We start from the raw sequence: 7,745 nt of genomic DNA, 5'->3' as shown, positions 1-7,745 counted from the left end.
ACTAATATTGGCATTATCAAGCCATAAATATGTGCTTGCATACTTTGGGATTGTCATAAGGATTTGCTTCTAAAACTTGAAGTTTTTTATGTAGATGGCATTGAGTTGTTCATTGAAATTGAATTCCTAATGTTCCCAGATTCCTCCTTCATCTACAAATAAGGGGATCATTTTGCAAAGGATGTCCAAAGAAAAACCCAACTAAGGACAATCGAATGCATGACGCTTTATGTGGCATAATTAACATTAAAGTATTACATTGGGAGGGGGGGCTAGACTAGACTAGCATCTACTTTAATCATGGGGTTGGTGAGTGTCTTTGTACTACATAATAAGTTGTTTTCTAATGTGGCCATTTGACCACACACCTCTATTATGTACTTTTTGAATAATTCAAGATGGAAGTACAATGAGTACATTGCTTCCTTTTTGCTTCAACGCCTCCTTTAAAGAAGACACAAATAACTTCCAAAGCTGACCATGTCTCAGATTTCACTATCATTTCATTTGCAATAGCATGGCAGTAAGCATTTATTAGTGAAAAGATTATGTCTAATGCTCATTAATGCTTTATGGATACTCAGTGGATGTACCACTACTTTGGTTGTTATGTATACTTCTCGATATGCTATGGCATGCTTTTGAGCTGAGATTTGAGCTCCAATTACATTGACCTTAGATGTAGTTACATGACTTCATTACTTTAATGGCTTATCTAGTTACAAACTTGAAGAATCTATTAGGTTTCATGCTCGTGACTTATGCTTCATGTATCTTGGATAGTCAGATGTCATGTGCTTGATGTTTTGAGCTTGCATTTCTCATTTGGAATTCAATTTTGTTCCAATGGGAATTACTTGTGCTACTTTGGATGTTACATAGAGCTTGGATTTATGTAATTGGGCTTGAGTTTACTTTCACCGAGATTGTGGGACACTTACTTCATGTATATGCTCCCTTGATATGTATTAGATGCAGTTACTCTACAATAGATTGACTTGATCACTTGCTTTGGACCTCGCACTTATGTATGTAAATGTGTTGTCAGTAATATTTATAAGCTTCAAGGTTATGTATTGAGCTTTGCTCAATGGGCTATGGATTTGACAACTCTCCTCTCATTACCTTGAGATCTTCTATGTGCTGGATATCTATGCCTAACACATGTATGGTTGCTAGCACACTATAATTGTGACAACCTTCAATGCTGGCTGTTCTTGGTTGCTCATGCCTAGTTGTTGGCATATTGTTGTAGTTTATTACAATAGTCATTTCAATTTTATGCATTCTATCTAAGGGCAGTCACTTAGATTTGATAGTTACTTGATTAGAGTTAGTGGATGGCTTATCCTTTTGGCAGTTTCTCTTACTTAGCCCTTGATTTGGTTATGATTTTGAGACTGTTTTGCTATCATTTACAGTAGCACGTTTATCTTGGATTATACATTCATCTCTTGGATTATGGGGGACTAGTGGATCTAATGACAATGTTATCTTTAACTTTGAGAAGTTAGATGGCACAAATTACAGCCATTGGAATGCACAAATCTAGCATGTTCTAGTGCAAAAATTGTAGATTAAGCCATTGAGACATGAGGGTGTAAAGCCCAAATGCTTTGAAGTAGAGGATTGGGCTAAATTGAATTAGTTATGTAAATCTATGATCATTTTGACACTCTCTAAGCAAGTCTACTATAATGTTGTCTCTAACAAGTAGACTGCATGGGAGTTATGGGATAAGATTTGAAACGTTAATGACAAGCAAAGCCATACCTCTTAGATGTATTGGCTAAAGCAACTCATGAACCTTTGTATAGAAGGGACCTCCATGTTCGCCTACTTGAATGAGTTTCATTCTATGTTTAGCCACTTGTCTTTGCAAGGGAATTAATTTTAATGGCAATCTTCCTCCTTTATTCTTGATGATTATATTGTTTGAGTCATGGGACACATTCCATACTATTATGTGTGCAAATATGCCTACTGATGGACTGAAATTGCAAGATATAGAGGGTGCACTCTTGAACGAAGAGGTTAATAGAAAGAATATTCATGCTTCCCACACCTCTCATGCTTTGACAATCAGAGGTAATAATGAAAGGAACGATAATGACTGCCATGGGAGAGACTCTCAAAAGTCTCATTCTTAGTCATGTGGACAGGTCTCGCATAAGTCCTTTGAACAAAAGTCCTCATTAACTTGTCACTATTGTAGAAAGCAAGGTCATGTTTGGCCATACTACCATAAAATGCATGATGACAAGTGCAAAAAAAAGGAAAAGGATAAAGCATAAGAAAAAAATGATGATCATAGCATTATGCCTAGCAAGTCCAGTGTCAAGATCGAAAAGATTAATATCATGTAAACTAATTTTGATTATGACTACATATTTAAAACTTCTTCTCTTAATGCTTCACAATTGAGTGATACCTCATCTACCTATGCTCAGTGTTGGCTACTTAATTCCGAGGCTTCATTTCATGTCATCCCTCATTGTGAGTGGTTTCACTCCTATCACAACATGACATTATCTATCAGATTGGGTAATGACCTGGGCCTTGGATATTATTGGTATTGGAGATGTCCAGCAGTAGTTTTCTTCAAGTAGTATATTTACTTTGCATGATGTACACCATACGGGCACTGCCCTTTATCCCAACAACCTCCCCCTAAAGGCAATGTGCCCAAAGGTGGAGGAAAAGAATCAGCTAAGTCTAAGTATGTACAAAGCTGAAGAGACTATACCTATCCCATACCCATCATCTGATGCAGCAATGGGCAAACCTCTCTGCTAGAAGACCTTTCCTGAGAAGGTCTACAGGGTTATCATCAGTGTGCACATAGTAGATAGTGCAACACACTTTTGTAGCCTGGATATCCAAGAGACAGATCCCCCTGTGAAGTTAAACACATACCCTATGATGGACTTCCTGCAATCCGTATGTCCAGCATAGTCTGTATCCATAAAGCCAACAACAGATGTCTTATGCTTACCAAAGTAGATGCACAAATCCTTTGTGCTTTTGAGGTATCTCATAATACATTTCACTACTTCCAACGCTTCTTGCCAAGTTTTGCCATGTACCCGCTAAACACTCACACTGTAAAGGCAATGTCAAGACATGTAGCAACCATAGCATACATCAAACTGCCAATGGTTGAAGCATATGGAATCTTGGTCATTTCAGCCTTCTCATCATCAAATGTAGGGATGTCCTCTACACTAAGTTTCACATATGGAGGCAATGGAACTCCAATTGCTTTCCCCCCCCTCCATATTGAAACACTGCAAAATTTTGGATACATAATCCTGCTGAGATAGATAGAGTAACCCTTTGATCTTTCTTTGAGTATATGCATCCCAAGAATGTGATTGGCATCACCAAGATCCTTCATGTCAAAGCTACCATGAAGACTTTGCTTCAATGAATCCAAGCCATTAGTAACCCTGTCAACAATCAACATGTCATCAACATACAGAACCAATATAATCAACATACAAGTAGTGATCAACTTGACTTCTTTGAAAGCCCTAAGATTGCATGAAACTATCAAACTTATGATACCATTCCGTCGGTGCTTGTTTCAACCCATACAAACTCCGTTTGAGCTTACAAACCATCTTCTCTTTGCCCTTAGCAACAAAACCCTCAGGCTGGTGCATATATATGTCCTCATGCAGATCACCATGTAAGAATGCAATCTTTACATCCATCTATATGAGCTCCATATCTTTGATTGCAACCAAGCCCAAAATGGTTCTTAGAGTAGTCATCTTGACTATGGGAGAGAAGATCTCGTCAAAGTCAATTCCATGTTCCTGCTTGTACCCCATTGCAACCAACCATGCTTTGTACTTTAGCGAAGAACCAGAAGTGACCTTCATCTTGTAGACCCACTTGCATGAAAGAGTTTTCTGCCCTTTAGGCAGCTGCACCAAGTCCCAAGTACCATTCTTATCAAGTTATTCCATTGTTGATAGCATAGCCTTGAACCACTTCTTGCTGTCTGGTCTAGTTATTGCTTCCTTAAAGCATGATGTCTCACCGCAGTCAGTAACCATGGCAATCTATAGCATACTACACACCAGGAATAAACCTATTTGGCTACCTTGAAGGTCAGGTTGACCTATGTAGCGAAGGTTCTACATTTTCTAGGTGATGGGCCTACAAATCTGCATTTACAGAATGTGGTCCTGAACTACGAGCCTGTAATTCTGGATGTACAGGTTGATGTTTTGAAATACGAGCCTATAATTCTACATGTACAGGTTGCTATCTTGAAATTCCAGCATGTTGTCTTAATAGTTCAAGCTATCCTAATTCAATGTTTTCAAGCTGAAATTGTGGTGTATCATAGGCAATACCTTGTTAGTCATTTCCAGTACCATTTTTTACATTTTCACGAGTATTTACAGCAGGTATATATTGTTGTCCATTGGGCACAAAGGGTTGTCTAAAAGGTACATCCTCCCTGAAAACAACCCTCTTGACTTCCTCAATCTTCTCGGGCTACTTATGCATGCGATCTTTAAGAAAGATGATGTCATTATTGCATACTATCTTTTAAGTCTATACCCCATCTCACCCTTGTCACCATATCCTAGGAATATGCATTTACAGGACTTTGGTTCCAGTTTGCTACGTTCTTCTTTCCGTATGTGTACAAAAGCCTTGTAGCCAAACACTCGCAAATGCGCATAAGAAGGTGCCTTGCCTCGACCACTCTTCTTGAGGGACTCTCCCTCCCAAAGACCTGTTCAGTGACCTATTAATCATATGAACGACTGTTATAACAGCCTCTATCCAAAAGCCATGGGGTAATGTAGCATGAGATAGCATCGTACGGACCTTGTCCTGTATGGTCCGATTCATGTGCTCTGCAACTCCATTTTGGGGTGGATTATGAGGGGCAGTGAGCTCCCTCTTTATCCCCTTGCTGTCACAAAATGCCTGAAAGACTTTGGACACATACTTCCCACCATTATCAGAGCGAAGACACTTAAGCGTCTTATCAATCTGGTTCTCAACCAATGCCAAGAATTTTTTAAACTTGTCAAGCACTTCGTCCTTGCTACGAATAGGGTAAACCCATACCTTCCGAGTAGTATCATCGACAAATGTGACAAAGTATTTCTTTCCTCCTAGAGATAACCTTGGCATCTAACATATACATCAGAATGTACTAACTCTAGAGGCAAAGATTTTAGTGAAAGTGACTTTTTATGAGATATCTACGCATGCTTACCATAAACACAGTGCTCAAAATTAGCATAACGAAGACAAGGCAAGTAACCCAAACGAGAAACTACTTTCATTCATGTTTGACTCATGTGTCCCAATTGGCTATGCCACAAGGAAACACTTGGCGGCTCGGACATGACGACAACATGGTCACGCACACTAAATACATGAAGTGGATACAATGTATCACTCTTGCAACCTCTGGCAATAACCATAGATCCCTTATAGATCTTCCATTTCCCATCACCAAAGGTGGTATGAAACCATCATCATCTAGTTGACCAGTACTAATTAAGCTCTTCTTGAGCTGCGGTACGTACCTTACATTTTGAAGAGTGAAGACAGTGCAATTGCATACTGCCAATGTCTACAATGTCACGTGCATAATTGTCCCTAAGATGGACAACACCATGTCAACCCCTATGTAGTCTTAAACCACTCACGATGAGGGGTGACATGAAAAGAGGCACCTGAATCCAAAATCCAAGTGTGCATGTCATCATCCATATCGACTATCAAAGCATGTGCACTCGAGACAAAGAGTATATCATTCCCACTATCGCTCTCATGGCTAACTACATTCACCTCTTCGATATTTACACTACTCTTCTTAGTAGGCTGACTCTCTTTCTTCTCTTCCTTGCTATCATCCATCTTCTTGCCCTTCCCTTTCTCTTTCTTCCATTTATAGTAGTCACATTTGAAGTGATCCTTCTTACCACGGTGATGGAATTCAACATCCTTACTACATGATTTAGTATGTCCCTTGCTATTAGATTTGCCTTTCTACTGTGATATGCCTCTAGCATGCAAAGCACTGGAAGACTTACTAGATGCATTGTTCTACCGATTCATTTCTTCCACGAGTAGAGGACTCTCTACATTAGCATACAAAAGCATAGCATTAGAATTGCTCATTAGCAGTTCTGAAGGTATCCCAGCTCTCTGGAATAGTGCAAAGCAAGAACGTAGCTTTGAACTCATCATCAATATTGAACTTCAGAGCGGCAAGTTAAACTCACTAAGGTGGCTATCCTGCAATTAAAGAGTGCAGTTCTAACATTCAGGAAAAATCTATTCTAAAAAATGAGAATTGAAATAACCTCTCAAACTGATTGAGATTGAGCTCCAAAGATCATGTAAAGTTGCTCAAAACATCACCATAATGTTATAGCATAAAAACATATCAAATTTCATGACAGTGAGCTATGTTGTCTTAAATATGCAGAAAACTATCCTGAATGTATAGCAGTAGACCTATAGGTAAAGCTTATCCAAAAATGAGCTTTAATCACCGCTCAAATGCATTCCGGAATAAAATACAAGCATGTAACATCAACCATAAGCATGAATACATGGTTTAGAATGCCCGATACCAAGTCTAGAAGCAAGACATAATGCATACGCAATCAAAATGTCATTCAACCCTATTATTCTAGCAGCTAAATCTCTATCAAAACCCAGCAAAATGATGACTCTAATCACCCCAGAATGATCTCTAATCATGGTCATAACATCTCCAAGTCATGTAGCACCAAATAGACATCAGATAGTCATCACATAAGTGAATCATAAGCATTATTCACTCAAGAAATAGTTGATGCTATGTTTCCAACCACAAATATATCTGCAAAATGAGCCAAATCCTTGCCAAAATTAGCTCAAAATGGCCTCAAGACAATGCCACATGGTTCCCAAAGCATCCAATATCAAGATACATCCAAATAGCTATGATATGAGCATCAATCTCAAGAGAGCAAGTGTTGCCGTGTTTATTACAGATCTGAATATTGTCTATTTCAGACTTGAAACTGAATGTATATCTGTCCCAAGTGTAACACTACACTTCAATGCTCAATGCTAAGCATTATATGCAAAATATGGAGCACAACCATGATGCCAAATGAAGAGGACCAAGTGTTGTAGGTCCTGAGCATGTTGAAAACCAAATGTGCACACCCACGCTATTGGCGCCTTCAGCCCTAAAGAGATTAGAATGCTGGTCGAAGTGTTGGAGATGATGGGGAGGGTCCCCAAGTGGCCAATGATGGCTACCAACAAGCTTAAATGAAGAGGGAAGCTTCAAGCTTCAAGAAGAAGCTTCAAACCTTGCTGCCATGCTTGCAAACTCTTCATAGTGCACTCTTCTTCAACTTCAAGCTCCTGCACACCAAAAGAAATGCCAAGCTCTTGATTGCCTGAACCAAGCTGCTCTAACACCACTTTGTTGAGTTAGCTGCAATAAATCTTATGTGTAGAGATGCATGTTCTAAGATATCCATTGTGATTTATATTAGAGTATGTTATGCATTATACACAAATATTTTTGGATATTTATCTATTGACATCTTATACTATTGTGGTTTATTGTGTAGATAGAAATTGAAGATGCAAACAACTTTCTTGGAAGAACCAAGGGCTCGAGGCCATTGAAGCTTGGAAAAAGTCAAGGCCTCGGTCATTATATTGGAAACTTAAGTAATCAAACAATTGCAATTTAT

Source organism: Lygodium microphyllum, chromosome 7, assembly GCF_053477565.2.
Source record: "Lygodium microphyllum isolate KBCC chromosome 7, Lygodium_microphyllum_v1.1.10, whole genome shotgun sequence".
NCBI classification, from domain to species: domain Eukaryota; kingdom Viridiplantae; phylum Streptophyta; class Polypodiopsida; order Schizaeales; family Lygodiaceae; genus Lygodium; species Lygodium microphyllum.
The sequence above is the reverse complement of the archived record's forward strand: the minus strand, read 5'-3'. Positions refer to the sequence as shown.